Source organism: Rhinolophus sinicus, linkage group LG02 (genome assembly GCF_036562045.2).
Source record: "Rhinolophus sinicus isolate RSC01 linkage group LG02, ASM3656204v1, whole genome shotgun sequence".
Lineage (NCBI taxonomy): Eukaryota > Metazoa > Chordata > Mammalia > Chiroptera > Rhinolophidae > Rhinolophus > Rhinolophus sinicus.
Genome location: NC_133752.1, coordinates 14,160,127 through 14,181,562, shown reverse-complemented (window position 1 = coordinate 14,181,562; position 21,436 = coordinate 14,160,127).

Here is a 21,436-nt window from a genome sequence, read left to right as displayed (position 1 = left end):
ACACATTGTTAGTTACAAAATAGTCATGGGGATGTAAAGTAAGCATAGAAAATGTAGTCAATAATATGGTAATAATTATGTATAGTGATATGTATAGTAATTATGTATAGTGATAGGTGGGTACTAGACTAGTCAGGTGGATCACTTCTTAAGTTATATAAATGTTTAACCACTATGTTGTACACCTGAAATTAATATAAGATGATATTGAATGTGAACTGTAATTGAAAAATTTTAAAAGGGAGGAAAAAGGTGAACAGGAATAAGACATTCAAATTTCCAGGTATAACACAAAATAGATCATGAGAATGTAATAGACAGCATAGGGAATATAGTCAATAATATTGTGATAACGTGATATCGCATATGGTTTCTGGACTTATGGTGACTTTTTTTAGGTATATAAGTGTTGAATAAATATTGTGTACACCCGAAACTAATATAATATTGTATGTTAGCTATATTTTAATAAAAATCTTAAAAAGAAAAAAATCTAAGATATGAATGCTGCCCTTTGTGGGAAGAGGGTAGAACTTCCCCCCACATGTCAGGTTTGCATTTGGAAGGACCCCTGTTAAATTAGCCCTCCTAGCTTCCTGCCCCATCTCTCCCTGTCTTCCCCCAGGTGGGACAGAGACCCTTATGACTGGTGAGATAGGAAGAAAATATTAACCATAGTTGAGTCATCTTCCTTCTGTTTTGGGAACTGTCCGCTGGCAGAGAAAATGCATCCTTCCTCACCTGCTCTTCCATGTGGCAATTTGTCCTACCCTTGTGAATGAAGTTGAGTTTTCTGGTTTTGCTAGGGAAGGGTGAGTAGCTTTGCCTCTAGTGTATTACTACTAGCAATCTAATGCAAACTTCTCTCAATGCCTTGACATTTTTCAATGTAAATGGGCTCTGATAAAGGTGGTAATTCATAATTCCAATCTCAATCTTATTATCTGTTCATTTGTCTATTTCTCAATTAGTTGCAAAACCAGTTGCAGTCTCATTGGAGCCTATGACAGATAACATTACATCTGTCATCAACATGTTTTATTTTTGGTAGAAAGAACCACTCACACAGGGCTGGCTTCATTGGGCTTTGGTAAAATAGTCTATTGAATGAATAGCTGTTTTCTTTTTTTTTTTTTTTTGATTCAAAAATATTAACTCCAAGCTCAAATATGTATCAACACAAAATATTTTAATGAGAGGAAATATCAAATGAGTCAACTTTACTTCTCAGGTTCTAGGGAAACATTTTCTTCCTTTCAAGCAGAAGCTTTGTCATCCAGCACACATTGGTTTATTTTATTTTATATTTAAAATTTTTTTTGGTATCATCTTATAAACACTCTCATCTAACAAGATGCCATATTGCCAGAATGAAAGCAACTGAATCAATACCTTTCAAAAAAGTATTCTTTTTAAGTAGACTCTCTGGGTATCAAATATACATAGAGTAGCAAATGTTTGCGATTACCCAAACATTTTGGTAGATATGGTTTAGTAGACAGTATAAGCCAGCATGTACTTTTTGTTTAATTATCTGGGTCATTTATCAAATCTTAAAATTCTTTTTTTAGTATAAAATACTTGAGTAACTGCAGTTGTATAGCTCTCAGCTGAGTTCTCAGTGCTTTGAACTCATTTGGCCACTGTTGGAAGGTGGCTCTAAAAATAACCAAAGGCTCAAAAAGATAGGTGACTAAGGTGAAAAGTAGATACTTAGATATATCAGAATCGAGTCATCTGTTCTTTTTTATCTACTAGTTAAGTGGAAGCTTTGATGCTGTATCTGTTTCCTCTTTTGAAAAGGCAGGCAGTAAAGGAAATACTTATAATCAGAATTTAATTCTTGTGTATTTTACTTACTGGGCTCCTTAAGTAACTCAACCATTTTTCGGTGATCCTTAAAACTCACAACTTATATTTGGGAAGAGGTATGGAAGATTATGCACTGGGAAGATTTATGAAGAATGCTTTATTGTCTCTAACTGAAGAGAGTCTGCAATAATCTTTTGCTTTGTAATTAATATACCTTTACTTTGTGAATGAATTATTCATACAATTATTTAGATCGATGGTCCAGGCACTATATTGGATATTGAAATAAATCATCCTTAATATATTTTACTTCTCATTTCCTTGTGATTTAGAATTATGCCTATTACGTATATATTATATAAAATTTTAATATGTGTATATATCTATACATATATGTATGTATATATGAATATATATGAATATATATATGAATATATACATATATATGAATATATGTACTAAACCACATATTGCATATAACTTTTGTTAAAATGTAGTTAACTTTTTGTATTTTCTTTTCTCAATTTATAGACACTGGTTCATCTTGAATTTTACCAAGTCGTTTGCATGATTAGAAACCAACACTGACCTTTTATTCCCTAAAGGATAAATTTAAACTACTCATTCTGTCATTCAAAGCTCTCTTGGTTCTAGCCTATTTTTAATGCCACATTTCACATAAGAATGCTAACAAAGTCTTCCGTTGTAGTCAAACTCTTTCATTTGTGTTTTCCCCAAGATATTTCTTGGTCATTCTCACTGGCCACCACTCTGCCCAAAGCATTTATGCCTTCTAAGAATGTCCTCCCCATCATCTCCTGCCTGTCTTAACTCTATCTCCCCTTCAAGGAAGATCAAACATTATTTCTTTGTACAAACAGCTCTGATTATTCCTGCTCAAAGAGATGTTTCCCTATTATGGACACTAACACTTTATCACTTACTGTATACAATGCCACCTTATACTTGTCTGTATTCTTCTGTCTAAAGATTGTGGTCCATAATTTAACAGGAGTAATTTCACTAGCTCTATTTGAAAACTACTCTTGGTATTTTCTAGTTTGATGAAGTCTGATCTCTTCATCTAGATTTTAGTCCCTTTATAAGGAAATAAACATAGTCTTACACATTTTTGCCTCCATATAGCACCAAACACAGTACCTGGCACAGAGTAGTTTCTTAGTAAGCATTTTTCTTTATTTAATGTGGCAGCAGAAACAGTAGAAATAGTACTAGACTGAAAACCAAGAGTTTTGGTGTCTAGTTTTGACTATCTTGGTTGTGTCCTGTTGGGAAAGTCACTTACATTTTTCTGAATCTGATTCATCAATAGTATAATGACAGACTTGATGATTTGGCCTTTAAGTCCCAGTTCAGCAATAATAATATGTGATTGGTCCGGTAATAAAAGTCTTGTTTTCCCTTCTGCTCAACAAATGCTGGAGTTAGTGGAATTTTGTATAGATGCATAAAACTTATAAGGGACTGATTTTTCTCACGTAGCAAGGGAGATGGCCTAGGTATTCCAGGCCTGGCTCAGATACTTTTTCTCTTTTTGTTCTACCATCTCTAACCTTTTTTACCCCCTTCTCAGTCGTTAGAAACCTGCTGCACTTCCAGGCCACACATTCATCCTCTTTAATCAGGAAGAAAGAAAAAAGGTAAAGGGAAAATGTGTCAGTGGAGCACGCCCCTTTAATCAGCAAAACAATAGTATTCCTCAAAGCTCCCAGTGTAAGACATCTACCCTCCTATCCCAACCAAATATGTGGCATGTTGTTACCCCTGGTTGAGAGAAAGTCATGGAAATAAAGTCTTAGCTAGGGATGGCCATTTCAATAAGTTTAATCAATGTCAACAAATCTTTCTCTCTCTCTCTCTCTCTCTCTCTCTCTCTCTGTCTGTCTCTCTCTGTCTCTGTCTCTCTCTGAGAGAAGTGGAGGATACATAATGAGGTTTTTTATACTGCTGTTGCATAAATATCTGTATCTTCACACCTTACATTTTGTTAATTAATTACTGTAACGAAACATACAGTCTATAGGCAAGAAGCCAATAAAATATTTTGTAGAGGGGAGTGAAAGGACTTTAGATAATTTATTTTGGGATCTACTACAATTAATTTCTCTTGAGCTCTGATTTCTTTGTCCAGGAACTTCACTGATGTACAAATTATGTACAAAAACCCATACATACCCACTTAAGGTGTACAGTTTGATGAGTTTTGATGGATCTATATACTCATGAAACTACTACCAAAATTAAAACACCAAACATTTCCATCACCCCCCTCAAAATTCCTCCTGCCCCTTTGCAATCCATCCCATTCCCCACACATACCTCAGACAATAACTAATCTGCTTTCTTTTACTATATATTAATTTGAATTTCTAGATTTTTATGTAAGTGGAATCATTCAATATTTCCTCTTTTGTGTCTGGCTCATTTTCCTCAGCTTAGTGATTTGAGATTCATCCATGTTGTATCAATAGTTCATTCCTGTTTATGGCTGAGTGGTATTCCATGATAGAGGTATACCATTTTCTTTATTCATTCACTTGGTGATAGTGTTTTTGTTGTTTCTAATTTGATGAATTATGGTGAATAATGCTGCTATGAACATTCATGTACAAATGTTTGTATGGATACAGAGTTTCATGGTTTCTTAGCTAAATACCAAGGATTGGAATGTACAAATTGTTTGGTAATGTAAGTCTGACTTTTAAGGATCTGTCAAATTGTTTCCAAAGTGATTGTGCCATTTTACATTCCACCAGAAATTCATAAGAATTTGAATTGCTCTACATTTTTGTCAACATTTGGTATGGTTAGACGTGAATTTAGCCATTTTTATGGAAGTGGAAACATTGGATTTTATATATTTATTTTGATCTGATCATGTTATGTACATTTATTTCTAGTAAAATTTCTATAATACTTAAGTCAACTATTTAGGTTTTCCAAGTAGACAATTCATACTATCTGAAAATAATTATATTTCCTCCATTTCAATTTTAGAAGTCTTTTTTTTATTACATCTTACTGCAGTATAAAAACTTCCTGATTTATATTAAATAATATTAAATATAATGAATGCTCATTATTTGTTCATATGATATAATATGTGTTCCCAACCTAATGCCAATTTCTTTAGTGGTTCAGCATTTGGGTAAGTGCTTTTCATCACATTAAAAAATAAACTTTTGAAAATTGTTGACAAAGAATTTTAATTTTTAAAATCAAAGCCAAATGATCAATTTTAAAAATACCTTTTTGGCATCTAATGACATGCTTTTCCCCTAATTTCATTCAAATCCCTTAGATACACTCTTTTTGAGTACATATTAAAAATTTTCATTTGTTAGTATTTTGTTTCTAATTTTGTTGTACTTATTCGTAAATGATACTGATCTTTCTAGGCCTAGTTTTCATATCAGTATTGTGCTGTCTTTACAGAAATCAATATGAAATCTTTTCCACTGCATTCATGTTCTGAAATAATTTATATAGCATTGAAATATTGTTCCTTGAATATTCAGAAGTCATTGCGTGAACTTGCATATGCTTTTGGAAGAAAATCTCCACCAAACTTCCTGAATGCATTCCATGATTATTAATATATTAAGCTTTCATGCTTCAGGAGTCTAATTGGCCTTAACTGCCTCTGCCCCACCCATACCCCTGCTCCCTCTGACAAACACATTTATTTTTTTATTTTTTGCATACTTAAGTTATTAGCACAAGGTATTGTTTATATACTTAACAATTTTTTTAAAAGTCCCTGTATCAGTGGCTTGGTTCTTTGCTCTTCCCTAGTTTTCTGCATTTGCCTTTTTTTTTATTAGATTACATTAGATTATATTTTTATTATGTATTAGATTTTCTTGATTTTCTCAAAAAATGCTATTTGATGTGTTTATCCATTTAATATGTTTGGTCTTTTTCTTTCTTTCTTTTTTTTTTTTAATGACTTCCCTTTCTATTCCTAACTGCAAGTAGCATCTGTCCTAACCCAGAGTGTCCCTTTTCTCATCCCCACTCATTGGTGTTGAGGATGGGGTGAAGGATCTATGAGTAGAATGGAGCTCAGAGAAGATGCCACGCAAATCTTTCCAGTTTTGTCCTGCCAGTGTCTGAAGCTTGATTCATGTGATTTCTCTGGTAAAGTCCACATTTCCTAGTGTTTTACTTCCACCTGCCATTCTTTCATTTATTGCACAGATATTTTAAAAAAACATTTAAAAAACATATAGCCCTATATCACTGGGTATTGAGGCTTAAACAAAACAGTTAAGTTCCCCACCTTCCAAAATGTATGATCCAGTAAGGAATAAGTTAATCAACATGTGATTATAATAATTAGTAGTGAGGAATGGCATTGGAAAAATACAGAGTGCCATGGGAGCAAACCAAGAGAACTTAACCTACATCAGGAAGGACCTGTTTTCTTTCTGAGTTTTGTTCTAATCATTTGTATCCCATAATGGCCAGGAAGAAGCCACCCACTGTCTTTTATGAGGCATTCTGAGACTATGCAAAATTAAGTCATGTTTCTCATCCTCAGATTATTTGAATTTACGCCACTTGGTGCGAGAGGAAGAGCTGAATCAATGCTATCAATATGTCAGGAATGTTTGTGCTACAGTCTAAATTGCAAGCAAATCCTTGAACAGAACTTAAAATAAATGTAACAGTAGTACAATTACAATTACAGGGATGTTAAAAAATTGGACTAAAACAACCAATAAAAAGGACTACATAGCCACTGGAGTTGTGTTCAAACAATTTGTGAGAGACTATTAATCTTCAAATGGATAACAATGGTTTGGCTGTATGGATGAGACGAGGAGAAAGCAAGGAACAACACATCCTTTTTCTACCCAGTATTACCTCACGTTCTGAGCTACCCAGACACTCACACATAACATTTCTCAGAAAGCAGGAATCCACCACCTGCTGCTAAACGAGGGAGTATTATTCACTGCTGCGGTGACCAACCTGTCATGAAGTGAAATATCTGAAATGTGAGGGTTACATCCAAAAAATAAAACACATTTCAACAGGAAAATCAGGTTGCAGAACTGAATATTTGGTATTGGTAGGATTTGCAGTGAGTGCAAACACTCCCCACTCTTTCTTTCATATTCTGAACCTATGGAAAAACAGACATAATAGCCACGTGAGAGGTAAAGTACAATATTTCTGTGTTGTTGACAGAGTGGAATTAGCGAAGTTAATTTAAGTGAGGGCCTCTTGTCGCCTCCTACAACTCTAGATTTTGAGACTCATGCGTGGATGGATGAGTGCATAGAGCAGCTTCTTACTTAGACCACAGTGTTGGACTCTGCTGCGTAGGACTCTGTTGAGTCTGAGAGCCAAGGGCAAAGGCTCATGTCTCAACAATGACCTTCCAGTAAATGAATCCTGCTCCATGAGAAACATGAAAGGATATCAGGCTGTCATATTCCCAGCAACCAGATGTATCTTTCCTCCTCCCATGGGAGGCTCAATTGTGTGCATAGGAATGGCAAGAGCTACTCTCCCCCAATATTCCTCTGAGAAGATGGAGGCGTGAGGAGATTTCTTATTGTATTCGTATGAGTTGCTGTAGGAGTGGAAGAGACTGGTTTTCTTCAAGAGTATGTAAAAAAGTATAAGCATGTAGCATAAACATGGAATTCCTGAAAAAACTACTGGGATGGAAAGTCATCAATGTTTTGACATAGCCATCTCAGTGGAATGAGATTATGAGTGATTTTTATGTTTTCTAATTGTTCTCAATGATCATGTCTTTCTTTAATAATTGAGAGAAAGGCAATTCCATTTATTTTTAAATATAGTCACAGTGATGGGTTATATTTTGAGTTTCCCATAATAAAGTGGTTTCTGAAAGCCCTTTGCCTGGCAGACAGAAAAAAATATAAATTCCAAAAGGATAGGGATTTATATCCCCATTTATAGGGATAAATATCCATTTATAGCAAATCAATGGATAGACAGTTATTTGATACCTATCATGTATCAGACATTATTTTATGTGCTGCAGATACAACACAATGTCCCTTCCCTCTAAAAGCTTTTATTCTAGTAGGAGGGCAAACACCAAAAAGATGAACAAACACACAAAAATATAATTCTGGGTACTGATAACTCCTAAGGTGAAAATAAAGTAGGATTATTAGATGACTATCTAAAGATGTGTTATTGCATGCAGAAGGAACTGAACATATAAAGTCTTGACAGTTGGGATTGTAAAATCAAACGACAGTAAAGGAAAGACAGGTAACATAGAACATGGGTCGATATGGAGCTGTGGGAACCACGGTGATCGGGAGAATGGCAGGTCCCATCTGAAGGAGTCGCATAGCAGAAATATGAGCCTAATGTTGCTGGATGTTTTGATTTTTTTCCCCCCATGAGAAACTGGAAATCCATATTGTCAGGAGAAATTTCTCAAGTGTTTAATGTTTGCAATCAATTTTCAGTATTTTGGGCCAACCACAACACCAACAACAAAAAGCACATAAAAATATGTCTGAAATGAATCAATAGGCTTCCAATTTCTAACTTCTTTCATAAACCATAGAGTTTAAGGGATCATAAAGTTCAACATAGTGGGAACTACGAAAGATGAGGCCCAGATAAAGTGATTTGACTATTGATCCACAACTGAGAACGTTGTTCAGATGAGATTCAAATGTGCTGTTCTGAGTGCTGTCACATAGGAGTATCTGATACATGTCTTATTTTCTCTGACTCAGGTAATAGATTGCATTCCAGCGTATCAGGTACTGTCATATTTTGTTTCCTTTCCATATACCGATACTTGAAAGGGCAAACTAAATGCGCACGTCTCAGTTATGTTTGTTTAATAATCACGGCAATTACTGGCATAATAGATTGGCTACTTGATGATAGGATAGCATTTGAAAGAGCCACAAAGCAAAATATGTAGGTGTGAGAGTATTGCATCACCTAAAAATAGCAACTGAGTCCATTTAAAACTGAGTCAAAAAGCAAGAAAGTCTACCCCTTTGATGTTGTAGACTTTAATGCATGGTTTTACTAAGAGGAAGTCTACAAAGTTATGTCACATAGGGCTCAGAGTGGCTGGTGGAGAGGTTCTGAAATAGATGCAGTGTTGCTTTTCCTCCATGTTAGCTTCACGAATGGTCTTGTTCCCAGCCTCAGAGATGGCTTTTTATTATACTGTCTGATGGCAGAGGAAGGTAGCATAATAGCTGCTGAAATATCACAGGGAAGCAGGAGAGAGCTCAGCCGAGGCAAAAAGCCTCTGAAGTTCTTTGTAATCATTTCACAATTGTGTTTTATTAATCATTGAGGTAAATGTTGGTTTCCTAGTAAATTCCATGTCTGTCTTGGTTTTTGCTGTGGCTGCATTTATCAAATGAGTGAAAGAATGAAAACACAAAGAGAATACTATTCAACTTGAGTGAAAAACACCTGTCTTAAAAAAATAGTTCAGCATTTGTATAAACCAGGGGTGTCCAAACTTTTTTCAACGTTTTTCACCAACGGCCATATGCGGTAAAATACACAAACAGACGGGCCACTCACTCGAGGTGAAGTACGTATTGCTTCACCTGGTTTATTTAAGTAAACTAAATATATTTTTGGAATTTGCTGCGGGCCAATAAAAAATGGATTACAGGCTGCAGTTGGCCCGCTGGTCGCAGTTTGGACACCCCTGGTATAAACTATAGGGAGGTAACGGCTTAGTAGTGAGCAGGAAACAGATACCAGTTCTGGGATATGGAGATTTCTTTGGGATATCAAATGGGCCCTATTTTGCATTTGGGAGATAGGCCCGATTATGAAAAATCAAGAGACAGTGAGGTGTATAACTCAGAACACCTGGATACTAGCACTGGTTCTATGGATGTCTGCTGTTGGTTTAGTTCTGGAATATTCTGTATCCATTCTCTCATCTATCAAATAGAGCCAATAAAAATATAATATGTGACACCAGACCAAAAGCTTTAAAGATAGCAAGTGCTAAACAAATGACTAGTTATTGAAATTTCTCAAGTAATACGAAGATTCTTAGATGGGATGGTTCTTGGAAGTCAGTTCTTTCAATCAACCTGAATTTATTTTCTTAGGATATGCTCCTGGTGCAGCTAAGAATTGTCACCTATATTAAGTGGCACAATTTATGTGAAAGTACTCCTATGAATGTTCTGCATGGTTTATATGCTGGTTTAGTGAATTGAAAAAAAAAAAGGCTGACTGGTTGCTAACTGCATGTTCTTCCAATTGAGTCTCACCTTGGTGGAATTACCTTAGGCCAGTATGATCTATTGGTCTATCTGTCTATCTAACTATCATCTATCTATCTATCTATCTATCTATCTGTCTATCTATCTATCTATCTATCTATCTATCTATCTATCTATCTATCTACAGTGTTTCCCCAAAAATAAGACCTAGCTGGACAATCAGCTCTAATGTGTCTTTTAAAGCAAAAATTGATATAAGACCTGATTATATTATATTATATTATACATATTATATAATATAAGACATGGTCTTATATTATGTTAGATAGGACCCAGTCTTGTATTATAGTAAAATAAGACCAGGTCTTATATGAATTTTTGCTCCAAAAGATGCATTAGAGCTGATTGTGTGCCTAAGTCTTATTTTGGGGGAAACACAGCTATCTATCATCTATCTATGATATATTTAAAACGAACTGGGATTCAGGAGACTGACATACTAACGAAGCTTTTAAGAGATTGATATAAAACCAGTTTGGCGTTCACTGTTGGTTAGTTACTTCAACTGCCATCTGTACCCCCTCTTCCCCAGTCACTCTTCTGGTAAGGATGGCCACTGTTACAGTTCTGGCTAATAGATGTAAGCAGCTCTCACACAGGCTTTCCAAGAAGTGTTTGCTTTCTTGATTAAAAAGGCTAGATTCAACAGCCACCTCTACTGGCTTTCATCCCCTTTCTTTCTTCCTTATTTCTGCTTGCAATGAGGGTATGATGCTTGGATGTATAGCAGTTATACATGAGGTTTCTCATCTAAAAACAAAAGCCAAAACAAATATGGAAAGAGGCCTGGGTTCTTTAAGGTGATACCTCTCAAACTATCTGTGGTTAAAACCATTTAAGAAAAAAAAATCATTTAAGAAAAAAACATTTCCAGTCAATTTTGGATTGATTAAAATATAATAAAATGAATAAATAGAAAAACAAAATGAAAAAGACATAAAAAATACAAGTGCAAATATTTTATCATTAGATTCAATGGGCATGTAATAATTCTGTCAAATTGTTATCCAAATTTTTAAACGCTTACTCTGATTTCCTATGCTTACCTCATCTGTATTCATCTGCTAGGGCTGCCATAAGAAAATACCACAGACAAGGTGGCTTATACAACAAAAATTTATTTTCTCACAGTTCTGGAGGATAAAAGTCCGAAATCAAGACGTTGCCAGATTGGGTTTCTCCTAAGGCCTCACTTCTTGGCTTGCACATGGCCACTTTCTTGCTGTTTCCTCATATGACTTTTTCTCTGTGTGCACACATTCAATAGTTACATTCAGGATTAGGGCTTCAATATATGAATATTGTGGGAACATAAGTCAGTCTATAACATCATCACCAACCAGTAACAACCAGTTCATGGACTGTTACCAGCAGCCCTTGGGCCACACTTTGAGATGGAGCCCTAGGTTGCAAGTGGTTACTGCACCAGTCCTGGACTTGTACCACCAGGATTCTTGCTTGGTGAGAAAAACATACCCCTATATTTTGAAACCACTATGTGTCAAATTCCTCTTATTTGCAACTGGAATATTCCAAATGGATATAGCCAGACAACATATTTTTGAAGTTTACATTAGGAAATATTGCTGACTTGAGAACCAAGCCACATCCATTGGAGAATCTGTCCAATTTGTCCATTGTTTGATTACTTTGCATTCCCAGCATGCATCCTCCCCTTTTCGGATAATAGACCTTCATTTTACTTTGGAAACTCTTCTCATAAACTGCATGCAGGTTTTATAGGACTGTCAATCAAGGTGCTTTGCCCCCCTCTAGACAATGAATTCAAACCAGTGCTGGCCTATTCTTCTCCTTGCTTGACTGGTGACTTTTGTCTTGCAAACAAAATACCTTGATAATAGAGTTTAATTAAGAAGACTAAATGAGGATTATGAAGTTTGTTTGGTGAACAAGTAATCACAAAAAAGGAAGTACTTGAGGCATCAGCTCAGACATTGCATCTTCTGAGAAGTCTCTCTGGCTGATTCTAACCCTTGAGGTGCTTTGCCCATTGTTTTTCTACAGTACTTTATATGTACTTACCACAGAGGGATTATTGTACAGTATAAATAATGTGTATTTGCCTCTCTCCTGCCCAGTTAGCACACTTCATAAGGAGGAGAATTGTGTTTTTTAATCTTTGCATTTCTAGTACCCAGATAGTAGAGATGCATAATAGGCACTTAATAATTGCTGAATGAATACATTGAATATTTCAATTTATTTGTTTATTGATAATTCAATCAAGAAAAATGACTCACAATCTAGTATGAACCCTGGAGGCAATGGTAGGGAGATAAAGATGGATAAGATATAATCCTGACTCAAGAACTTTGTGATCCAGGAGGTGAAGACCCCAGAACGGATTATGATGATGCAGCAGGGCTAGGCAAGTGGAAAAACTATGTATTCATTCATCCGTGTAAGAAATATTATCTATGTGGTATTATTTGTGAGTCAGGCATCATGAGCAAATATGCATTAGCTACAATGGGAACAAACTTTCAAAGCATCTCATGGAGAGGCTGGAGAAAGCTCGTTGCAAAAGGTAACACCTGAGCAGAACCTTAAAGAAAGAGGAGATAATTTGAACTACCCTGTTTCCCCCAGAATGAGACCTAGCCCGACAATCAGCTCTAATGTGTCTCTTGGAGCAAAAATTAATAAAAGACACAGTCTTATATTACTACAATATAAGACCGGATCTAATATAATATAACATAACATAACACAACACCAGGTCTTATATTAATTTTTGCTCCAAGAGACACATTAGAGCTGATTGTCCGGCTAGGTTTTTTGGGGAAACACAAAGAAGATGAGAGTTGATTGAGGATACAGAGACATCCCACTGGGCATGGGTGCCGTCTCAGGTGATGTTTGAGACAAAACTTTGTGACAGCATCAATTGTGCACAACTATGTAATTTTCTTCAAGGCTCAGCTGCAGAGTCTTAGAAGGATGCATTTTAATGTTGACCCAACATTAGGACTTTACTGGGTGAATAATGATGTAACAATTGCATTGAATGTGCTAATGAGACAGCGGCTCAGATGATCGACCATTAGGTCAAGCCTGAGTAGGAAAGAACAACCAAGAGGAGACTGACTGGAGATAGAGGGGACAAGGAATGAGAGAAACTTGACTGATTCAAAGAGAGGATGAGGTACAGGTGTATATATGTGCTTCATGTGCATCATCTTACATTATCCTTGCAACATCACTTAGAAGGTGATTGTATATCTGCAATTTTTAGGTGAAAAGACATTGAAGTTCAGTCACTTGCTTGAGATCACATACTCTGTGTTGGAGACTGCATTCGGGTCCAGGTCATCTGACTCCACAGCCTAAATTTTATTTTATTTTGTTTGTTTGTTTATTTATGTATTTTATTTTTATTTTTGATATTATGATTTATTTTTTTAGTTTCAGGCATACAAAACAATGTAATAGTTAGACATTTCACCCCTCACAAAGTGATAACCCCAACAAGTCTACTAACCATCTGACACTGTACATAGCTATTCCAATACCATTAACTGTATTCTACATCCCTTGACTATTTATGTATATATATATATATATATATATATATATATTTATATTTATATTTATATTTATATATATTTATATATTTAATTAATTATAGTTGACATTCAACATTATTTTATATTAGTTTCAGGCTACAGCATAGTGGGTAGGCATTTATGTAATTTATGAAGTGAACCCTCCGATAAGTATAGTATCCACCTGACACCATACATAGATTTTACAACATTGTTGACTATATTCTCCATACTCACAGCCTAAATTTTAAACAATGTTAAATGGGAATTATGTTAATTTCTAAAATAGAAAAAAAAATTTGTTTTTAAAACTTTGTACAGTGATATAGAATCAGTGCACGTTCTCCCAGGGGTAAAGCCATTAAATAAGCATTAGCAACTCCTTGCTTTTACAAATTTTGCTCTTCTTGTTTATTAGGTTGAAGTCCTTGACATTATTGATATTTCACCACTTCTGACCTACAATAACATTTACTGTGGTTCAATATAACCCTACAATGTTATGGTATTTTACTCTTGATACTCGCAGCACAAATGACATTCTCTCTTTCTAGGCAGGTGATGATATGCTTGGCCAGATGACAGTATCCTTTGCCCATTGAATTCTATTCTTTATGAGAATCTATTTCCTTTTGGATGAAAACCTAATGACACTTTTAGAACAACACAGTGGTGACTCATTTCTCGTGTATTCTTTTGAATGAGGATTTATGAATCCTAATGGAGCACCTTGTTTACACCATGTAACCTGATTCCTTTTTCCTCCGTGCCATGTGCAAGGAGACAATTTAGGTGAGCTGAAAGTCCTGGACAACAGGGATGTTGCAATTTATATTTTATTCTGTGTTGGTTCTTAAATGTCAGACTGGAGTTTTAAAGTCACATGAAAAACAATAGAAACTGAGGCTTGGGATACTGCTTTGAAATGATATGATATAGTGTGATAAGTAAAACACAACAAAAGGAGAACATTTACCCTGGAATGTGTTATGTGAAAGCCTTCATTCAAATACATCTTGAAAAATGAAACCGTCAACAAATCAGGCAAAAAGAACTTTCGGCTTTGGGAGGGAATCAGCAATATAGCAATAGAAAGCCATCAAATAATTGTGAAAACAACCACAGAAAAATCGTGCTTATTCATTTTATATAATAAGCTTATTTCACTTTGTCACTTATTATAGTCCTGTCATCAAGAGGAACTGACCCAATTCTGTCTTCTTTCTTTTGTCATCCCTGTTAGAGAGAGGTGAGGGAGAAGCACACTTACAGTGTTAATTAAACTTATTCTTTATCCACTGAGAACCAAAAGAATACTTTTCCCTATTAATTTTGATTTTATAATTGTTCATTATTACTACTACTAAAATGCTTTCTCCCAATTGCATAAAATTTTTGATATTACCAATAAAAATATGTCCAAACTGATATTTAAATTAAAAAAGTAATTTTCTTAATCCTTAAAAATCTGTCTACCTGGCTGCAATAAATTGTCTTACTGAACACTGGAACACATGGCAATTTTTTCCAAAGATACAATAGACTGTAAAACACTATTCAAGTTGACCTTGTTTTTCGAACACACTCTTTGGGGTCCTTATCATCTTGATATACTATTGGGCTCATTTTTTCCCCCCTGGAAGCATTCTGATTGTTGACTTAAAAGTAGTGTTCTGAAGGCAGATGTCAAAACTAGTTAGTCAATTAACTCAATTAAAGCAAATATTTACTGGGACATTCATTTCTTGTATCTAAGGCAAGGGAATATTAAAGTACTCTCTGTAGAAGAAGATGCTGTGTTTTCCTTCCACAGTTAGAATGAAGGGATCATATAGCCCATGCACATGTTTAATTTGATAAGGTTTTGCCAACGGAGAAATGAGGGCTCAGAGTAGTAGAGGGACTACTCAAGTTGCCCAGCTGGTAAATGGAAAAGGCAAATGCCTGGCTTTTCTGGCTCCCAATCCAGCTCTCTTTCTGGTGTACTGTAAGGGATGTAGTTATTTATAAAGCATGTTACTTCTACTATCTCCCTGTTGCAGAGAGAAAACCAAAGACGGGTCAGCTGTACCCTGAGATTCACATTGTATGAGGATAAAAAGCAGTGACTTTTTTTTCCCCCAAGTGAAGGCTCTTCCAATGAATGCTTGTGATGACAGGGATTATGCATCTGTCACTGCTGTGTGGAGGCTTAATCCTCTGTGATCTTGTAGCAGCGAGTGCACATTGTGAGTCCTTACATGATGTTTCCCTCCCTCAGAGCCAGGGCTCCCCCTGGGAAGGCAATGGAGCAAGCTTCCGGTGACTTCCTGGGCAGCAGTTTTGCTTCTTATTGACAGTATTAGACCTGCTTCTATGTCATAATTTAGAGGTTTTGTTTAAATGTTTCCTTTATGATACAATTCCTGCTAATCAATCTCTATTTAGTTTTCTCCTCTTGTCAACCTCATTTCCTTTGCGTATGAATCAGTAAATCAGTTAACCAATATTTATTAAACATCTACCAAGGCCATGGACACTGTCCATGGATTTCACTAGGAGAAATATGACCTAACTCCTATGTTCAATAAAATCATAAGTCAGCAATTCAGAGAGTGAGTTCAGGAAGATACTAACCAAAAAGATGTACACAGGGAAGCATATTTGTGAATATCTGCATTGAACAAAGGTAAACTGTATTCTTTACTGTAGGACTTTTCAGGGCCTCAGGTATGCTAATAGGGATCATAATTCTTCCCAGGGGAGCGTAGAGTGCAGTATTTTCCAAATGTGATAGACCATTTGAAGCTACTTGGTATGGATCAATTCAAAAGACTACTTTTCTTTTGAAGACAATTTGGGAAGTATCCTTAATTTAAGGAGATGTATTCAATACAGTGAAGGTTTTATTATCAAAATCTTTCTCCATGTGGCTTAAATTTTGTGTATGTTCTCAGTGCAAATTTCTTGTGTCTGGAATAATCTAAAATGTCCCATGGGTGTGCTTATCCTTGGAATACACAACATTTTCCAAGGGTCACCTGAGAAAAGATAGTTTTAAGGGAATCAGTTTCCAGATCCCCAGTTTCCACATGCAATTTCTATTTTTCCCACAAATTGATCTGGGAGAGAATGAGCCTGGTTTTGAAGAACCCCCCGAACCCCATCCTTCTCACAGTGTGACTGTGGGAAAGTTGGTAGTGTTGTTGAAAAGGGAATGACTTCAATGCCTGTTAAAATGGTCTCTTTTGCAAGACAGATATTTTCAGTTTAATAATATTGTGGGAGTATCTAACTGACTAGTTATCTGATAGAGCATTAAAAACAAATTTTGTGCGATTGCTATGGGATATTTTTGGCAACTACATGGGAAGAGTTGGAGATTTAATATCCTGCTAAAATCAAACTCCTATTCTCATCCATTTATTTAGATGAAAACATTTTTTTCCTGAGCTTAAAAATATCGAAAATTAAAATTAGGAATGGAATGAGTGCTGAACCTCATCTTATTATTATAATGCTATTTACAGTAGTAGTAATGTGTAGTATTCAGTGTTGGGTATATGAATAAGAGTATATAGGGGAAAAGCACAAGCCCCATCCATTTAATTAAGAGATTATTACCAATAATGTTTTATTTTTTGTGTTAGTAATTATAACTTTAAAAGTTTGAGTCCTAAAGTATTTATAATCATAACTCAATGCAGAAATAAATTTTAATGATTAAAACTTTATAGTCTCTGGACGTTTAAAGACAGTTTACTTTTCAATTTGCACACATATTTGTTACACTGAGGTACGACTCAGTTATCATAAAGGCTTTCATGCACAAAATGTTTTTTTAGGGTAAAATTCTTTGGGGGGAATTGGAATGGAAATGTGAGTTTACAGGGAATAAAGACAGGTGAAATTCTCACTGGAAAAGAAGAGTGTGCTTTTATTGATTAAATGAATGATTGTGGTTCTCAACTTTCTGTTCTGTTTAGATTGCTTTGAAGAGATTCTACAGAATAATCTGACAGTTTAATCCAAAAAGTGTCATTATTTGTAATTTGCCAGAAATTATACCTTTTGTAATTAGTTATAAAATAAAGAAGAAAGTAGACGTCAACTTAAGTGCCCAAGTTTTTCCTGAAATGTTTTTCATGGAAAAATGAACAAAAAAGCAAACAAACTGAAAACAAAACAGTGAAAGGCCACTGATTTAAGCCACAGCCCATGGTTACTGTTGTTTCATTATAATTCCCTCATTTACTCTATACATTTTCAATTTACTCTGTGAATTTCAATTGTTACTGTTTTTTATTTTTTAATTCTTATCTGGGTTCTCCAATCAATAATAAATTCTCATCTTTGGATACTTTCACGCATAACGACTTCAGAGAGTATTCTTCCTTAAACTGATATTAACACATGCTTTCCAGGGCAGTTTGATCTACACGTATTTTCTCTACGTGGTAAATACAGGTTGCCATCACCATCCTCCCTGGTCTCTGAAAAAGAGGTGAAATGCGAAGAGCTGGCTTATTCGAGTGCTCTCAGGTTTTGGGAGAATTGGCATTGAAGTAGGACGCAGTATTAGAGAGGGAACACCAGTGTTTGGAGAGTAAGACTCACGGTCTGTGCAACTTTGAACAAGTTGTGCTACTTCTTATAGCTTTACCATTTAATTGATTTATCAGTAAGATCTTTTTCATCACTCAGATTACTTATCTTTTACAGTTTTCAAGTGTTTATTTTGGTAAAAACACTTAACTGAGATTTCCCTCTTAACAAATTAAAAAATATATATTTCAGTTTTTCATTTTGAGATCATTTTAGACTTTAAAAGAGTTACAAAATTAATACAATGAATTGTCATAGACCCTTCATCTAGCTTCCCAAATTGTTAACAATGAAATGCTGAAAACGGAGCCCTGCCAACTAAGTTTGCGAACTTGCCACCGTGAGCTTACATTGGCAGCACTGTACAAACAGCTTGGAAAGGTTTCCTAACCTTGGTATATCAGTGTCTCACAGCTGTGTTCATGTTGACATGTGACGGTGTCTTGCTGAGTGGCGTTCATTATTGTTGCATGTTTTTGTGTGCTGCCGTGACAATGTCGAAACTTGCATTAGAGCAACGAACAATCATTAAATTTCTTGTTAAACTTGGCAAGAGTGGAAGGGAAATCAAGGACATATTAGTCTAAGTTTATGGGGATAATGCCATGAAGAAAATGGCAGTGTACAAATGGATTAAACGTTTTTCTGAGGGGAGAGAATATGTCACTGATGAAGAGATGTTAGGGTGGCCAGTGTCGAGCAGAATTGACAAAAACATTGCAAAAATTCATTGAATTTTGCATCAAAATCGTCAGCTGACTGTGAGAAGCATAGCAAACCAAGTAAACATTGATAGAGAAACGGAAAAATCTTAACTGAAAATCTTGGCATGAGAAAGGTGTGTGCAAAAATGGTCCTGAAGGAGCTCACAGATGAAAAGCAAAGGAGAGTTGAAGTTTGGAAAAACCTTTTGGAGAGGCAAGACGATGTTTTGGGCCATGTTATCACTGCTGATGAAACATGGGTGTACCAATATGACCCTGAAACAAAGTGTCAAAGTGCTCAGTGGAAGTCAACCAATTTTCCACAAACAAAAAAGTTCTGTCAGTCCAAATCAAGAGTCAAAATGATGTTGCTAATTTTTTTGACATCAGAGGGATTATTCATTACAAAATTGTACCACCTGGACAAACAGTTAACCAAGTTTACTATTTAGAAGTGCTGAAAAGGCTGCAAGAAAAAGTTAGATGAAGTTTTCGCCAACAATTCATGGCTCTTGCATCACGACAATGCACCAGCTCACACAGCACTGTCTGTGAGGGAGTTTTTAGCCAGTACACAAATAACTGTATTGGGACAACCTCCCTACTCACCTGATCTGGCCCCCAATAACTTCTTTCTTTACCTGAAGATAAAGGAAATATTGAAAGGAAGACATTTTGATGACATTCAGGACACCAAGTATAATACGATGACATCTCTGATGGCCATTCCAGAAAAAGAGTTCCAAAATTGCTTTGAAGGGTGGACTAGGCTCTGGCAACAGTGCATAGCTTCCCAAGGGGAGTACTTCGAAGGTGACCATAGTGATATTCAGCAGTGAGGTATGTAGCACTTTTCCTAGGATGAGTTCATGAACATAATCGTCAGACCTCATATTTATAAAAACAGGAAATTAACATTGATACAATCCTACTGTCTAATCTAGAGACCTTATTCACATTTTACCAATAATCCCATTGATGTCTTTTTCTCTTTGCCCAAGAGCCAGTCCAATCTCTTATTGAGTTTAATTGTCATGTGTCCTTAACCTGGAACAGTTCCTAAATCTTTTAAAAACCTGGAACAGTTTCTAGGTCTTTTTATCCTCTTTTGTGTCCTTGACCCATCGGAAAAGTGTTGACAAAGATTTTTTGCTTGACTTTAATCAGGCTCCTGAACTTTCTCCCAGGCCCATCTTTGCAATTCCTTGTGAAATTCAGTTTTAGCAAGAAGCCTGCTGAATCATTTTAACCAGAACTCCCCAACCTCTGATATCTGACCATCTTCAATATCAATATCTGATCAGGTTCCTCATTCTCCAGTTTCCCCCGGGGATGTCTGATTACCCTGGCTTGTTGTCAGGCAGTATGAATCCTGTGAGGTTACCATAATCTGCTCTTTGCAATTTTCTGATGTTTCCTCTTAGCAATTTTACATCCACTGACGCCCCCATCTTGCTCCTTGGCTGTAAATTTCCACTTGTATATGATATATTCAGAGTTGAACCCAATGTTTCTCCAACCCCTTGCAAAATCCCATTGAGGTGGTCTTTATACGTGTCCCTATGGTCCTGTATAAAGTCTGCCTTACCATCTTTAAAAGTGTCGTGGATATTTTTTTTCTTTAACAGTACACATCAGTTATTTTATAGTGAGTACAGGTGATCTTTTTCATGATCAAATTCAGGTTATGCATTTTTGGATAGAATGCCACAGAAACTGTTATCAGGAGGCACCTGATATCAATATGTCTCATTACTGGTGAGGTTAACTTTGATCACTTGGTTAAAATGCTCTCTGCCAGGTTTCTCCAATGAGAGGATGAATTCTTTTGACTTCCTTATTGATATAATTTTCCTTTACAAATAAAAGTCCTGTATGGAAAGTTACATTCTTTTGTTCTTTTAAACCATCAAAATGTATGGAGTCTGAACTTAGGGTGGTCGATGTTCATCTCTGACTTCACATTTCTTTACAAAGAATTGTAAGATGGAGCTTTATCTAGGCTTCTCATGGTGAATCTCTACCAAACTACAGGTATAAAATTAGTGCATGACATTTTAAAGAACATACTTGGAAAAAAGACGGAATTCTGTATTAAAATAGCTAACCTTATTCTGTTATTCAATTTTGTATTTTTTAAAGTGATTTTTAAGTCATAAGACCTAAGATTGAGTCCCTGCTCTAGTTTTTATTAGCTTCATGAAATTTCTGTATTTTTGTATCTCAGTTGCCTCTTTTATGAAATGAAAATACTTAAGCTCACATGAGTTAACCTTACAGTGGTCTTATGAAGTTCATAAAAGATAGCTGTGTAAGTGTTGTCATGCCCTTTTGGGTGTCTATATGTCAGTGACAGAAAGGTGGGGAGAGTGCTGCTGAAATGTTCTGTAGACTCTGGGCAACAGAACCTCCCCAGTTTGGTCCATAGATTTAGCTTCAATAATATTGGAAGTAATTTTTTAGAATGACC